The sequence below is a fragment of the Dufourea novaeangliae genome, unplaced genomic scaffold (genome assembly GCF_001272555.1).
Source record: "Dufourea novaeangliae isolate 0120121106 unplaced genomic scaffold, ASM127255v1 scaffold76, whole genome shotgun sequence".
In the NCBI taxonomy this organism is placed as follows: domain Eukaryota; kingdom Metazoa; phylum Arthropoda; class Insecta; order Hymenoptera; family Halictidae; genus Dufourea; species Dufourea novaeangliae.
Window position 1 is genome coordinate 1,020,563 of NW_015373950.1, and position 18,430 is coordinate 1,038,992.

The window sequence follows — 18,430 nt, forward strand, 5'->3', positions numbered from 1 at the left end:
AGCTTGTTCGAGCTACTCGAACGAGCTGGGGTGACATATTTATGATCTCAGGGGAGACTCGAGGCTCTGGCACTCGAAGCTCGAAGCTCGAAGCCTCGGCGCGTAGAGATGTTATCTAGCCGTCGGCAACCGACTCTCGGGCCCTCGGGTTAAAATGTAACATACATAATGAATCACCCATGAATAAAAATTTAAACTTTTACTCCTTTCAGTGTAGTTTCTTAAAAATGTTATGAATACATGTAGAAGATTCTCTTGATGAAAATAAGTCCAAACCCGACATAAATCGGAGTATATTTAATAACATAGAATTCGTATTAAGGGAAAGGTGGGATAATTCATCAGTTTTGCCTTATCGACGAAGTAAAAATAATTGTTTAGTATATTTATATCCCATCATTTGCTTACAGATTTCTAATATTCTTGCAGTATTCTGACTTGCAAATATTCGTAGTACTTCATAGCAGCGGTATGAAGTTTTGTACTTTCGAACAAAACTCCAATTCAGCTTCGTAATTTTGCCCTACTACTCGAACACGTTCGAACAGCTCGGTTACCCATCACTGGTCGTGGATATGTTTGTAGCCGAGCGTGAAAGATTTCCGAGAGCAAAGTGAGAATGAGATTTGTTTAGTTTCGTGTGACTGTTTAGACTGGGTATTGGGTGATTGGAATTTCTAGGAACGGTTGCGTAGTCGAGTGCGAGAGATGCAAGGCTTGGGTGTGTGTTGTAAGTGTGGATGCTTAAGAGAGGGTAGAGTGCGTAGTTTCGGGGCAGTCTGTTGGATGAAAGTCGATTTGTCAATTGTTGTCGTAGATTAGTCGTTTTGTTGATTTGTTGTTTTTTGTTATAGTTTTATATTAAATATAGTTCTTATTATTATTATTTGTTGTGTGTCAACTGTTTTATCACCCGCATCCGTATAAAATCATTACAAGTTGCTTTTTACACTTTTTTTATTTGAGACTGTATATGAAAATGTAATAAATACATCTCGAAGATTTATGTTAGTTATATATATGTTGTAAATTTCATCAAAATCGGTTTACGTTGCTACGGAATACAATCGATTAAAAATGTTGAAAATCACAGTTTTTCGCGACTTTCAACCTACAACTATGGTAAATCTAACAATGTTTACATTTTTTTATGCTTGTCGCTCATTGCTGTATCAACCAATTTCAATGAAATTTGCAACATGTACATAACTAACATAAATCTTCGATATGTATTTATTAAATTTTCATTACAGTCTCAAATAAAAAAGTTGTAAAAAGCAACCTTTACTATTTTTTTCACGATTCGGACACCAATTGTAACTTTATCAAATTTCTTTACACATCATTTAGTAAACTAATGTCCTTAACTTCACGAAAGAACTCAAGTTATTTGGATCACTTTTAAAAAAGGTGTTCTGTTTAAAAGGGTGTTCGAATACTTTAGTCCCGCACTGTATATTTTCGTCGAACGTAATATCACAACGAAAAATTCGACCAGAGTTGAATCATGTGCGCATGCGCGGAAGTAATGCGACAGATATAGGTAATACATCCGTTATAATAGTTATTTTAACTTGTAATTCTAATCTTTCCTACTTAACCCCACACACTTCTAGTGTACATACTATACTAGACTGCTAACTTATATAAAATGTCCTCAGAAAGCATGTACTAAAGTATCCATAAGAAAATATATACAGAAATCCATTAAAGTGAATTATTATTAATTATTGCTGCTGTGCACGTGTAGAATGAAATACTTTAGTACATGTACTTTTGAGTGTACGTACTTTTTGAGGACATTTTATGTAAGTAAAATTTGGGGTGTCGGTCAGTCTAGTATATAATTTAGAAGTCTATGATAAATTCTCCGTTAACACTAGAAGTACCAGCACTGAATATACATTGAATTAAATTCTATAATACAATAATATACAGAATATACAGGGTGTCCTAAAATATATTCGACTTCCGGAAATGAGGGGTTCCTGGGATGATTTGAAATAACTTTTTCCTCAGCAACAATGTTAACCGAGGCTTTGTTAACGAGATATTAACGAAAATCCCCGACCAATCAGAGCGCGAGTCTGCCGATCGAGGTCCCGCGGTAGCGTTGGCTACCAATCGCAGCGCTATTTTGAGTCACCCTGTATAAGACAGTCTAGCATACTATACCATAAAAAAAAATCCGTGGTAAATTAAAAGCCAACATAAATTCCGTCAAAAGCACCATTACAATTCTAGTAAAGGCAAAGTAATAAATCTGTAATCCGTCATTTCGACAGATTTGGTAGTTTTAGTGTTAAATAAGTTATTTAAGCATACGTAGTATCAATTGCTCGAGTGTGCGAGCATGCACAGTTCGACAATTAGAAAAGTCTCGAAACGGAAAAAGACATTTCTGGTCACCTGATATCACATTGTAGACTTGCATTTATAGCAACGTCGGTGTGTCGCGGTGACACGATCGAGGCTCTCGATCTCGCCGATAATCGGTCGATTACAGAATCGTGGATACGATACGAGACGCGTCCCGGCGACGAGGAACGCGGATTACATAACAAATCTCACGCCGGTTGTGCAGACGTCAAACGCACACACACGGTGGCGACACGCTTGCCTTCGTTTTTTTTCCGTTTCTTCATTGATTGCAATAGCTAATCGATAAACTGGTCGCCATCGTTTGTAGCCGTAGAACAGTGATGGGCAACCGAGCCCGCTCAGGCATGTTGCCCGCACGGGCAAGTGGCGGGCAGCCGCGGGCTCTTGTGAAGGCGACGCGAGGCAGGAAACGTGACGACATATTTGCGTATTGGGATTCCTTGACCCTTCTCGCACATTTTAATCTAAACTAGCGTATCACTCGTATAGATTAATAATCATTTATGTTTCTTTTTATTCAAAACAAATAGAAGCAACCTGATCTTGTGTCGGCCACGCGAAAATGGTGCCTTTATATTAAGTAGTATTATGTGTAAGTAGTATTTAAAGCAATTGTTATTAAATGTATACAAATACCATTGTAAATTCTATATTTTCTTAGAATTTTTCAATAAAAAACAGTCAAACCATACATATGCGTTATTCATTAATCCCGCACTATCTCCACTCCTATTCCTAATAGCAATTAACCAAAAAAGTAATAAGAAATAAAAGAAGAAAAAGAATAAAAATGGCGGTCGCTGAATTGCCCATCACTGCCATAAAATGATGACTGCCCGTGTAAGAAACGAAAGAAAAAAGGGAGCGAAAAAAAAGAAGAAGAACAAAAGAAAAAGAAATGATACCACGTACGGATATGTTGCAATAAACCTGGTCGGATAATGATGGAAAAACAGGCGGTCGGCCTTAAGAAGCGGCGTCGATAAGTTACAGTTACCGCTTAACAGTACTCGTTGAATGAACACACAGCCGGTGGAATAAATAGTGTAAACGACGATGCGTAATCGTTAACTAGTGACAGAGTCCGATAGTCTCTCTGTCACTCTCTCCCTCTCTCTCTCTCTTAACGCCGATCCCGCTAATCGGGTTATTAGCGGATAAATGAATTTCGCGTCGTTCCACTGGTACATAGGGATAAATCGATACTGTCAAGGTATCGATACTTTTACTCATAACATGTATCGAAAAAAAAGTAACGATATTTACTTGGTATCGCGTCGAAAGTATCGATACGTACTTGCACCGAGGGAAAATGAATACAAAGTTCTTTGTTTTTTTGTAATAACACTAAACCAACCGAATCCTTCAGAGAGGTAGGAATTAGTACGCTAAAACCGGTCATTTTGACTGGTTGTGGTAGGTTTAGGGTTAATATAATATATTTTAACCAGTGTCGAGTAGAATTTTTTTCGAATGATAGATAGTAAAAAGCTGCAGTATCTAGGGGCGTCATCCTGAGCTTTAAACGATTAATGAGATGAAATAATTGTATGCCAAACGTCGACTCATGTAGGAAGAAGTATTATTTCTTTATAAAAATTGGAATTTCCATGTTTAAACGACTAAAAATGATGAAGTGCTTTCTTATCTTTTATTTGTTACTCGAAACTCTTTATCTGGGGATAATGAATTTGTCCGTCACCGACTTTAACGAGGATATATTTTATTAATGAACATCTATTAACGGAGACATTTTTTATTAACGAACATTTATTAACAAATTAATATAACTGGACGACAACCATTTTCACATTTAGTAGCTTTCATATCGATTACTCGCTCCATTCGATATTAGTACCTACTTTTTCTCGATACCGAATATTATATCGCAACCGAAAGTGTCGATACCGAAAATACTCGGTATCGAAACGAAGATATCGATTATTCTCTTGTATTTACTTTGATCGGTTCATTCCTACAGGTACAAGGAGGACTCCGTTTAATAGAACAAACAACACTTCAGTTATTTTTATACGACAGTGACGACTGCCGACAATTGTTCCTGTTCAGTTCACACGTTTTCATCGGCGCCCGTCATGGGCATCGATGAATGTCGACATGAAAATTGATTACAATAGTTACATCGAATACTATGTCACATTTGTAAATTATCGATACTGTTAACCCCTTAATTTTGAAGCACAGGATTTTACAATGAAAAAAATGCCTAGTTGCACAGACATTTTTTTGTATAAAATGTATGAAAATATTATTTTATTTCAATTATGTTTTATTTTTAGTAATTTCACGATTTAAAGGCGATATGAATAACGTCTCACCATGCGAGTTGGGTATAAAAAAAATGGTGAGACATTTTTTATACAACCGTGCTTCAAAGAGTTAAGGGGTTGACAGCCTGACCACCTGAAAATCATAGATGCCTTTGTGAATTTTTTTCTGAGAACAGAATAAAGTTTCACTGGAAATGAGTTACAAAGCTCTTTAATATACATATGTATACAGTGCGATACAAACAAGGGGTTCATAACTTTTACGGTAGATAGTACTCGTCAAATGATTGAAAAAATATCCGAATAAATATGGGTGAGGAAATGAATATTTTCAAAGTTATAAACAATTATTTGTTTCGATTAAAACGAGTGACTTTCCCGTTTCGGGGGCTACCGTACCGTATGGAAACAATGAAGAAAAATAGTTAACAAAAGCAATAAAAATGGTAGAAAACCACCTGTAACTAGGAAAAGAAACAATAATACAGTAGATAATTCATCTTTTTCCTCCCGATGCGAGGAAATCATTCGCTTTAACCGAAACAAAAAACTGTTTATCACTTTGAAAATATTAATTTTTCGACCCATGTTTATTAGGATTTTTTTTCATCGCTTAAATAGTAATATCTATCCTAGAAGTTATGACCCCCTTTTTTCACATCACCCTTTATATGTACAAATGTACAAAAATATTTTTGCAGTTGCTGTTAAACTAAAGCAAAAAATCACAGTTTTTCATTTTCTCGATGAAATTTTCCAGCGATGTATATACCTAGCTACCAGAGGAGAGGTTGCCACGGGTCTCAATGACATAATCGAAAATAAACAAGAAAGGGAATAATTGAAGTCCGAGGTAATCGACAACGAGCAACGCTACCAGGCGTATCGGTTCGAGAGTATGCTCTCGCGCGAACGTATCGCGAGTTATCGGAAGAAATGCCACCGGTAGTCCGATATGTAGATTATTTCTTATTGATCCGCCCGCTAATAATAAGCTGACTTCGATTGATCCCGTCTTAGAATCGTTTGACCTTTCACATTTTTCCCCGCGGAAAAAAAGAACAACTTTTCGATGAGGTGTGCACGCTCAGCCGGAATAGAATCGTTTTCGTTCACCAAAGTGATCAACTCTACGAAAGTAATGTAAAAATTCAAGCAATGAAATTTGAAAAAAGTTTCAAAAAGTGAAGTTAAAAAAGTGAAGTTACTGTTGCCTTGTGAATGACTCAATTTTGATTCGTCGATTCTTCCGAGCGTTCAATTCGTCTCGCGATTTATCCACTTTGGAAAATCGTCTCTGTCTCTGTTCTACGCAGAGATGGGTAAAATCATTATCTAGATGAACACTTTTGAAGAACGAATGAAACATAAAAAAAAATACTTCGCCATGTTTGTTTGAACATGAAAATTCAAATTTTTAGAATGAAATAATACTTCTTAATATATGAGCCGACATTTGGTATACAATTATTTCATCTCATTAACTGTTTAAAGCTCAGGATGACCGCCCTTAGATACTGCAGCTATTCACTGTGTTATTCGAATAAAATTCTGCTCGACTCTGGTTAAAATATAGTATATTAATAAAAAAAGAACTGTGTATTCATTTTCCTTCGATACAAGTAGGTATCGATATTTCTGACGCGATACTAATAAGAGAACACCGCGAACGCTGACTCACGGATTGGAACGAAACTTTGCGGGTTTATAGGGCGATTCAAGACAAGAAGAACGGTATGTTTCAATTGTGCCCTAAGAGTAATCTCAAAGTCATACCTATAAGCACTGTCACTTTTTCGCGTGTAATTCTTAAAGTACAAGATATAGAAAAAAAGTTTTCAAACAGAAGTTCAATGGTTTAATAAGCACTCTAAACTTGCCTTAATAAAATTTTGAAAATAATTTTCAAAAATTTTCTTTTCAAGAAAAAAAGCTTTTTTCAAAATTTTGTTAATGCAAGTTTATAGAACTTATCATACCATTAAACTTTTGTTTGAAACATTTTTTTCTATGTTTTGTACTTTAGGAGTTATACGCGAAAAGGTGGAAATGCCTATTTGACTTTGAGGGTAGTTTCGCACCCTTAAAGGCCAACTGGGCATGAATGAAACATACCGTTATTCTTATCTTGAATCACTCTGTAAACCTACAAAGTTTCATTCCAATCGACGAGTCAGCGTTCGTGGTGGTCTCTTGTAAGCAGATATCGATACTTTTATTCGATACATGTTAGGAGTAAAAGTATCGACACCTCGACGGTATCTGTTTATCCCTACGTGTTACACGGAGATGGGTTGCCTGTAACAACCATTTATTCTTTCATTAGAGTCGCGAGTTTTGTTTAGAGACATCGATCGATGACGGTAATTGGCGAAGTAGTCATTCTTCCGCGGATATACTACACTGGCTCCTCGGTACACTCGTCGTAATCAGTTGCGTGTTACCAGACTGCCCGGCAGCAGCACCACCCCGTTATGCTATTATTACACGCAGAATCAATCGAAAGTATCCTCTACATATATATTTGCGTCACACGCGTATCTCGTTAGTATTCATGCGCGTGTGCCTACCAACGCGGCCCACAGACCGGGCGGTTAATAGACGAGCTTTTGAGCTTACAATTGCGCATAATGTAATTTGTTTGATCACCCACTAGAGTACATACAGGCGACGCGCCTCAATTGAATCTGATGATCGAGAAACGTCCGCACAATGGTCGAGAATCAAAACCTGTAGCAGCACAAACGCTTGAGAACAAGTTTCTTTTATTCTAAAAAATAATCTCACGTCAACTTACTATTAAGCAGAGTTGGTCACAATTTTATTCGAATAATAGAGGGTGTTCCCACTTAAAACAGGCCACCTAAATATCTTCTTTATCTGTGATCACACGAGAAACATTTTTTACGTAATTTAAACAGTTTCAAGAGACGAATCAGATGGCGGCAAACATTTGTTATAAGAGTCATTTTTTAATGGTTTTTTCAAGGTCACCCATGTTTTCTTTTTACGTATATACACGTCATTTTTCCTGTTTTATGTTACAGCCAACATTATTATGCATTTATTCATGTATAATAGTATGACCTTGAAATGACCTTGAACTCTAAAAATTTGAAATTTATTTTAAAAATGTTAAATTCAATTATATAATTTTTTCCACCTTCGTCTCTTGAAACCATTTAAAATACGTAAAAAAAATATTTCTCGTATGATCACAGGTAGAGATGATATTTAGGTGGCCTGTTTTAAGCGGAACACCCTGTCTATCTGGACCCCAGAGGCAGAGTGTATTAAGTCCACTCTTTTAAAAAATAGGACATTTTATATCTTCCCCGTATCAAATTTTTCATTTTTTCCGATGGTAAAAATTAAAACCTTTTAAGTCGTTTAGTTTTTAATATAATAGTGTAAAAATGATATTAAGTCCATCTCTTGTTCCGAATAAAACAATATAAGTCCATCACATAGGGGACTTAATATAATGTTCACCATATCTACATATCGAGACTTGTCTTACATCCATTCAATAGTTCAAAGGTAGTGCCTATTTTTCAATTATATTTTGGTTAGTCGTATGACTCCACTGTGCTCGTTTCTGGTACGTTTGGCAACGTTGTGTTTTCACGTATATTTATATACGTGGTGCGTGTTCAGTTTTCCCGCGTAGATAGTCAATATTCAATATTCTTATATGTAAAGTTAATTATATTCTTGTGTATTATAACTTAGAAAATTAGAATTCACTAGAACACAAAATAAGTAAAATATGTTTTAAATGTATTTGTATTTCGCGGGTATAACCCTACTTCAGCAACGTTGCCAAGTCCTCCACATAGTCCCAATAACCATCCAATAACCTACATATCCTGGACTTTATTGTCAAATATCTTTCTGGAATATTCGGCATGGTACAAGATTTAGTTTATTATCAGAAAGCTCAGGATTCATACTTTTAGTACCTAGTTTGTAGTTAGCAGTTCTAATTTCTGTGAATAAAAAAGATTATACTTCCGGTAAGAAATCGTAAGACTGCCATAAGAGCTGTGTTGAAAATTCAATTTTTGACAAGTATTCCTTATTTATTTGAACGACCACCGAGTCTCTAATTTGTTTTGTGTGCGTATTTCGTTCTAATAAACAATCTGTATAAATTTTATTTAATTATCTAGTCTTTCGAATTTGGCACAAACCACCGTAATGCACTCTGGCTTTGGGGTCCAGATGTAGTGAAAAGCAGCAGTATCTAAGATCGGCATCTTGACCTTTAAACAGTGAATGAGATTAAATGATTGTTTGTCCAGTATGTCGATTCATTCAAGGAGTACGTAATATTATTTTACTATAAAAATTGGAATTTTCATGTTTAATCAATTGAAAATGGCGAAATACCTTTTTTTATCTCTTATTCGAAACTCTTTATCTAAATAATTAATTTCCCATATCTGCTATTAATCATGGAAGATTTGTCCTCATGCGTTATTCTTCTTCACAGACCATTTTGTATCATCAATCACAATCAAAGATATAAAAAAAAAAACCCCTAAAATTTCATACTTTCATGAAGATATTGAGAGCATTGTTACTGAACGATGACGTCATCCAGGAGGATCCCTAGAATTGATAAAAATTTGTTCATCTACTTCTACTTAAATAAAATTATAAATTGCAACGTTTCTTGATTGCTCGACCGAAATTAGCGTACGAGCTGCTGAATTTTGATTCTGAACCACTGTGCTCCGACCTGATGACGCTACCCATTCTGGGGAAAGAAAAAAAAAGAAAAGATGAAAACGAAGAGGTGCCCCACGGTCAGTTACGGGTTTCACCAAGCTTTTATGTGGGAAGGTCGTGCAAGCAGATAACTCGGAGGATTTTCTGCGTCCATTGTAAATGTTCAGATCGTAAAACAGTGGAATCTTCTAGGTAGAACTCCAGATTTTATATTGGGTCGGTGGAAAAGTTTTGATGAGTTTTTTACAGATGCTATTCTAACCGTTACGGTTTTATGGAAACGATAAACAATTATATTAATGTATTATGCGTGGATCGAGTGTGTTTTATTGTTTAAAACTGAAACTGAGCTCTAGAAAAGAAATTTGAAAATGGACAGAATAAACGTTGCAAACACCGTGAAAAAACACTTGTGAACGTCCTTGAAAGACAGACAGTCTTAATGGGAGTACAAGCACATTGAGTGTGGATATGCACCATTTTTTTGTAAATGCATTTTTCTATTGTAAATGCATCAGTAACAACCACAATTGTACTTCGTGCTTTTCCGTTAATTGTAATCTCCATCAATACCACCTTGGACGACGAAACAAAACGTAGGCACAGTTAATTGCCTGCCTATTGTAATTAGCGAGAAAATAAAAGCGACGTCGGTGAAATCTGATTAAAAGAAATTGAAGAAAAAGAGTAACACTAATTTCGTCTGCACGCGAGATAAAACGTTCTTTTCCCTCGATCAAATACGATGATCACGAGTAAAAGTGGCTCATCTTTCTCACTCCGATGCCCGGGAAGAATTCACCGATTTTTACATCATGCATTATTCAAGGAGGGATCGCGCGAGCGCGCGCGACGAAGTCATTTTGCGGGGAAAAAAATGGAAGGCACGTAGCGCAAAACGAATCAACGAAAAACAGTGTTCGCTGCGACAAGTATATTACCGGCCATAAGTACATATCTGGATGCTTAAAGCTCGATGAAAATATAATATACAAGGTGTAACGGTAATAAGTGAACAAATCTTACTAATCTCGAGATAAAAAGACATTCACGAGTACAAGATACGAAGTTGGTGAGAAATAAATGGCTATTTCAAAATGTCAATTCAGTTTACAGCCCAAGTGAATAACTCTATTTTTTTTAATCTTTTCACATTTTAGCGCCAAAACACTTGATTGGAACTTTACTATTTAAGTATCAAATAAATTTTAAATATTAATTTTGTGGAGTTAATCACTTTGGCAAATGCACGACTCAATTTTGTCTTGCTTTAACGGCTGATATCATTTTTTATGTTTGTAAGGGAAGGCAAGGAAGCATTAACATACTCATAATTTTGGTATTTTTCGATATTTTTTTAACGAAATTTTAAATATATATATACACTATGGGGTCCATTTGAAGGTTTCCTATTTACTTTTCGATCTAAGATCCGAAGGAAGTGAAATACAATTCGAATTCGCGACATGCTCCAAATGGTAATAATGCCCAATCGATCGTATCAATATCAGGACTACTGCATATTGTACACGCTATAAATTTCAAACACGTAGAATTTCTTTGTTTGCTTTTATGAGGTGACTAGAGACTGATATTAGAGTTGGTACAATTAAAGTAATTGTAGTGATCCATCTGTGAATTATACGGTGTTATAACGTTGGATGCATAAACGACGATCGGCCATTCTATTTCCCTCCAACCTAATAATACATCATAATCCTTCTATGATGTCAGTAATATCGATCGATGTTATATTTAAGGACATTCACATTTATAGCATACAGGATTCTCTAAAACCCGCAAGAAAAGTCACCTAACTATATTACACACTCATTTTTATGAAAACTAGTTGAAATATAATAACTAGGAAAATATGTAAGACGCTTTTTTTTTAGTGGTCCGTAGTCATGTTAAGGGATTGAATGTAATCTTCAGAATTGGGAATGGAAAGTTCATTTAACTACATAACTCGAAAGTTAATAACAGTGAAACAAAATGTTACATACTGGAATTGTTTGGCTTCTCTTAGTAACTATTTTTGTAATTTTTTAAAATAAATAAATACATGAAAACGATATTCTAAACGTCAGATTGCAAGAAATACAAGCTGTCAAATAATTATGGTGCGTAGTGAATTCCACGAAGGAAAATTTCGAAAACTTTTTACCGTTTTTGTAAATGAATAATTTATATGAAAACAATATTCTTCAAATGAGATTGTAAGAAATATAATTCTTCAAATAATTATGGAACGTAGTGTATTCCACGAAAGGAAATTTCGAAAATTTGTACCGTTCTTGTAAATAAATAATTGTATGAAAACAATATTCTTTCGCGTCAGATCGCAAGAAATACAAGTCGTCAAATAAGTATGGAAGGTAGCGTATTCCAAGAAGGGAAATTTCGAAAATTAGCACCGTTTTTGTAAATAAATAATTATGTGAAAACAATATTCTTTCGCGTCAGATCGCAAGAAATACAAGTATCCACGTATGTAGTTATGGACGGTAATGTATTCCACGACGGGAATTCCGAAAATGGAAGGCTATAACGGCGCGAACGTCGCGAAAATGCGCAGAGAAGAGACCTCGGCGACGATTCTGATACGCATAAACTTGCAGACAGCGTGATTCCCGCGAAATACTGAGAACGATATCGTGCAAACGGGTGTGCGGTTGAAACACATCGAGAAACGACGAAGAATCGCGAAATAGTGCAAGCTTTCGTTTAAATGTTATTACGGACAGTTATAAAAAACAGAATAGGCACATTTTCTGCGAATAATTTTTTGCGTTAAGCGTTTTTAATTGCTTATAGTTTTTGGAAATTTTTCAATATCGAGATAATTATTATTTTCCCCGTGAAAAATTAATGATAAAAGGCATAAAACATAAGTGTATTCGGTCAATAATGAAAAAGGCGCTATTTTGAATGGAACTTGAAGGAACAATGCATAGAAGAGAAAGATTAAAAATATTTTTACTTAAATTTGTAAATGATCCTAGGTGAACAGTGATTTTGTATAGTTTATTTAAAATATATTACGTAAATATGATACATAATTCAATTTTCCTCTTCTGAACTTACATGGACGCACATAAAGAATGCGAATGAAGTAAATTCTGTGTATCTTTACATTTTTCTTTTCGAATACATTTAAAGCATAATATTATTTTCTAGACAATAAAATAAAAATGTCAATCAATGATAATAAAAGTTTTATTTTATCTCCAATTCGATAAAGTAAATTTGCATAACGATCCGCAATCCAGTCGTGAAATAAATAATCCAATCCATGTATACAAATAAATCATAAAATATAATATTCCATTATTGACAGACTGCGGACTTTATGTGTTTATATTGGCTGTACCAATAAGTTATTGACTATGCTTGCAATAACTTTCGTGGTACAATTTAAATACAGAATAACTTCGATCTTTTGTACACTGAAAAATGGTGTATAGTATATTGGAAAAAGTAACAAATATTATTGAAATAATATTTCAATTCTTTCGAAACAAATCACGAATTTGCACAGCAACAATGCATTCCATATTAGTACACCTAATAGCACAAGTTAATGTATAAAGTACACCTAAACAAAGACCTTTGAAAACACGAAATCTGATAAAATTTATGAAAGCGTTCGTGACAGACTACGCTAGGTTTCCATCATTCTATTCAGTGGAATCTTCTTACCTTCCTGATCAATTATGGCAAAAAACATGAAACAGAGATAACCAATAACACAAATTATAGGCAAATATAGGCAAATATTGCAAAACACATTTTGTTTTTATCGAATAACCTATCCTCCGACTTAGAAATTGGAGCCTCATATATGTATATACATATACCTGTGTACAGTCCAGGAGAAAAGTATTCCATACACTAATCACGCTTATTACGAATTAATACTGTTTCCACTATAACATTAAAGTCAGGGATGCTTTACTTTCAAATATACTAGAAAAAGTTAGCTTTACATTTAAGAATACTATTTTGTATTAAAATGTATTATTTAAATTTTATAAATATTACTTTCACTATAACATTAGTTAGGAACGATTCACTTCCAAGTATCCTGAAACAAGTTAGCTTTACATTAAAGCACAGTCCGATGCAAATCACTTTTAACCCTGCCGTTGCACTGAAAACTGTCACATTTTACGGTAAAAAATCCATCAGTGTACGGATACTCTCTCTTGCCGCTACGTGACGCTGGTTGGCGAATCTGATCAAATCACCGATAGAGGAAACCAATTTTTCGTTGAATTTCTGTCTTTTCGCCTCGTAAACTTCTGAATTCCCGACGAACATCCGCCGGTCTCCCTAATAAATCAATGAATAAACGACATTCATAGACCAGCCCCCAGTCGGCGGATCCTAGAATAAATCCTTTCCACGCGCGATATTTTAAGTGTCCCCCCGGCCGGTCGGCCGGCCGGCCCGAATTCACCCGAATTAAACCGTCCTCGTAGCATCGGGGGTTCAACAGTCTCTCTTCGCGGTACCTGATAATGTCAAAATCGTCATCGAACCCTGAACAGCTCCATTCGACGGCTGTAGGTTTGCGTGCTTGCAAACGGAACGCAACCGGATACGCTTCCGAAAATATTTCATTCAACGCTCCGCTGGCCCCCGGTGTCGCCATGTGCCAAGCATTGACCGTGGACGACGTCTAGCGCGTGTCTATAGACCTATTCCGTCGTCTATTAAAAGAGCCGAGTAGGTTGCAGTACCGCGATTACCGACGCGACCAACATATACGGAGTAGTACGGGAAGGGAGGAGGGAGCGCACCGTCCATGGACAACGCAACGACGACGACGGTTACACAGAGAGAGAGTTGCGTGCGCCGTCCGTCTCGACGCTCTACAGTAAATCGTCGTCGAACGTCGGCTGGCCCAGTCGTCACGCGGTTAGCAACAGATTCGACAAGGATCTTCGTTTTATTGGGTCGTACACGGAACCTATCTATCTCTCTCTCTCCGTGGCGGTCCTGAACCCGTTCACTCTAACGTGAATCCGCCGAGGTTCAATATTTTTTTTTTTACTCGGAATATACTCCATCCTGTTTAGCCTCATTAACCAATTTGTGGGTAATGTGGACCGTTGACGAACCAAACGAAATTTCAGTTTTCCTGATCTTTCCTCCGAATTTTTATCGAAAAAAAGTTTTAAACATTTGATTTGACGAACGATTGTATAACGCAAGTAGACTTTTATACATTTTTTCAGATTTTTTGTAAACCTATAAAAAGATTAGGCTTGGAGACAAATGAGCGAGTTTTTCTACAGAGTGTGAAAACATATGCCTGACCACGATAGGTTAAGCAGGGAAGAGGATTTTTGGCATTGACGTTCGCGTTTAAGGATTCAGCGATAAGTATTGTACAGAGGATACCTGTGTAGTACGGTGGTTAGGTTTCTCAGAAATTGGCCTGTTATGCGAATTCGTGTTATACAAAACTGAGAACTAGTATGTCCGTGCATAACAAAAATAGGGTTAGGTTCTAAAGAATGACAACACTATACTATACTGTACACAATTTTTTAACCGTCTTTTAGGGTGAAACCATGTAGAAATATGGTGTTATTCGAGGGTTTCTCTAATTCTCAAACCGTGCTATACGGGGGGGTTGCCTGTGTTAGAACATCACTGTCCAGTCATTTTATGGCATGTCTTTATTAATCGATGTTTAGTGTACCGCAGTGAGTGGTAAAACCGGGGAGGAAGTGATTCTGCGTAGAAGAACGAATCGAGAATGTGGAATCGCTAAATTTCAGCCCTGTAGAAGACGAACACGCTAGGGTTTCTACCTGTGAAGTTCATTGGTTTAGAAATACATACAATGGTAGCCTAATGTGTCTGCCTGTTACTGCCGTTTTTACTTGAACTAAACACAAGACTGCGGTAGTACCAATTTATGTTAATTCTTACGAAAAATTAATAACATTATACTATTGTTTTAAACAAAGATACTTAAACTGAAATATATTATTATTAAGTTACAAATTAACAGATTTTCTCAAACTTTATCGAAGTTGTTGCTACATCGATCTTTGAACATTCATATTTATAATACATACAGAAGATCCGTAATGAATAAGTGAAAATAATTAATATAAGACAATATTTTATTCCACATTTTGAATCTATTTTTTTTTTGTAGAATCATCTGCTCTTGGGATTCACTGCTTTATCTAGTGGCATAATTTTCTTTCTGTATAATATATACGGAAACACGGAACAAAGCAGAGATACGTCGCACTCGTTACGTTTATAAATTCTATCTATTCTACATTACAAATGGACAATGCTTGTCTTCCTGGTGTATTCGTTAAAAATCACTGTAATGTTTCCGGGTGCTACTTACACAACCGTGGGGTCTTTGTACTTTTCTAAAAATTCCCTGTATAATTTCCATTCGGTACTGAATAAGACTATAAATAGGCCCGGGCTTTTTGTAAACATACGTATGATTCCGATATTTCGAAACACATCTCCTTTATATTAATCTTAACATAATATAATCCTTATGAGAAATAATTTTCTATTTTCACTCCTGATTTTATAAGTTACTTTTAAAAAAATATCATTTTGTATAAAATTCTTAGATGTTCAGGGAAACTGTATACATGTATACCAATTTATAAAAGGCAAAGACCAACCAGCAAGTACAAACAGTCATTTTAAATGAAATATCTTTTCACAAAATTTGAATACATGTCGAAAAAGTATTTTCATTAAGGGTCTCCAGTTTGCAGTAGAACCGATATAAAGTCACTCATGAAAGTCTTCGTACACCCCACAAAGAAGGTCACTGTTGTGAGTTACATAATTTGTTTTTATTCTTATTTGTTAAAATATTCCTATAGACTCATACATTTTGTTATAAAATAGTTAACACCACCTCATGCTTTAATAAATAAATATGATTTTACCTGAAGTTATTGTTTCGATTAATGAAAATTACTATAAGTGCTTAGACCGCCATACGATCGACTGTTTAGAGTGTTTAGACGTGTAGACCTTTGTCCGGAATTATTTTCTTGATACTCCCGCGAAGGAACTGGAGCTAGTAGTCATTTCATTAGGGTCGGTCTAAATAAAGGATCGAAAGGTTGCCGGCTGACTTATCCTCTCCCTAAATTACCTTTCATCCTAATAAAACGAGCGGAGGAAGCCCGCCGCCCCGCGTAACCCGACTAATAACATTCTTGTCTCGCTACTGTTACGCGCGAGCCAAATTTCGGAATTATTTCATAACGGGTGGCGACTTGCCCAATGTCTCATTGATTGGCACTGATAGTATACGTGGAAACAGAAGTGGAATTCCTGGTCGCATTGATGTGCGCCGTTTTACCTATTCACATCTCGTGTTTCCTTTCATATGGGGCGTGAAAAGTGATGAATTTTAGTATTTACAATTCGATACGTCCATTAATGTAGTTGTTTGATAAAAAAAAAAAAGAAATAAAAGGTTCACTGTATAAACAATTTCCAGCCTATTGATGATGTTCGAAAATTCAGAATAAAGGAAGCTTTTGTTCTCCTATTTTCAATTCTATTTCTTTCATTCGAGTTTCTGTATTTCGAAACATCCTATACAACCGTTCGAGAACCCGTGACCTAAGAACCACCACACACTGTGGACCAGATAGAAAAATTTATGATTTACATGAATTATTTATCGACGAAAAACGAGAAAAAAGGTTAGTTTACTTTACCGTGTGCCTCATACATTACGTAGAATGTAAACTGCACATAGCAATCAATCATACATATTCGATATGTCGGGGTTTCCGTATTTGGTGTGTTTCGTGGACGATAGAAATGAATTTAAAGAATCGTTATAATTTATGCATAGAAATGGAAGATTAACTAACCAAAGGGACAATCAAGCATGGATTGGAAACTAGCAGAGTGAATCGTTCGATTATGATTAAGAAGAGTGTGCATGTGCTCATGAAATGGCTACTACTCCGTTTAAAAACGATAAAACGATCTTCATATTAGATTACCATTAAGAAAAGTTATGATCGTCATTGTTGATATGACGTTCTACCGTTTCAGTTCTTACAAATTACAATAATAATAACAAATTCTCATGAATAATAGAGATGGTAATACATACGAAGCAAGATTAGAATAGCTTTTAAGGCAGGCAATATAAAGGTGACCGTGAATCACGAATGTGGGCTCGCTTAACACATTCACTGCCATGACGGTCACCGTGGACCGACACTGAGTTTTCCGTTTACGCCTCATCAGTTACGGGTGATCGTAATTTTAATGTGCAATAATCCTGCCAGCGTGAATGGAAAGTCAGGTGAAATACACGTACGATGGTGTGAATGTGTTAAAAGGCTTAAGAATGTTTCACTGCCCAATGGTTAGAAATTTTACTTTTGATTAATGATTAACTGATATATCGAGAGAATATTTAGTAAGCTTTCTCGCGAAGATTATTATGCATTGTATATAGATGATTAACTTTCAATACGGTACGTGATAAAAATTCTTCCGCAGCGATCATCATGTCATCGCGGGCCAAGTGTCGTCCGTCCACAATGAGCGTACAGTTTTTCTGTGGCAGCATTCCGCCCTCGAAGGGCCTAAAGAACACACTACGTTCCGCGCGATACGATTGGTCCCAGCTACGCATAGAAGTTGCACCGCTTATTTCATCGTTTGCACACACCACACAACGCATCGGTGACCCGAGCGGCGAAAGTTCTTTTGTTTACCTGAGAACCAGTATATCTCTCCGTGCACTTGCTTGAGGCATCTTTGCGAAATCATATTTTCACATCGAGCACAAACGCACAGAATATACATATAATCGTAAGGGTGAGTAATAACGCGCAACGTTATCGAGCACGGGTAATTGAAACCTAACCTCTAATTAGCGAGGATTCCGCGTATTCCCTCGGACAACGCGTAAAAACCTATTGCTTCAAAGAAAGCGAGAAAAAAGAATGTCGAAATCAAACAGCGCCGGAAGGTAGTAAAAA

The 18,430-nt window shown here is 36.0% G+C and overlaps 1 protein-coding gene across 1 annotated transcript in view; it reads right to left on the bottom strand.

Annotated features, from left to right (window-relative positions):
• Positions 1-17,991, bottom strand: part of LOC107186170 (putative transcription factor capicua) — a 90,740-nt gene extending 72,749 nt beyond the window's left edge. The window contains exon 1 of the mRNA XM_015573988.1: positions 17,925-17,991. The gene's annotated coding sequence lies outside the window, so the exon portion shown is untranslated. The remainder of the gene's footprint in view (positions 1-17,924) is intronic.
• Between the last annotated feature and the right edge of the window lie 439 nt (positions 17,992-18,430).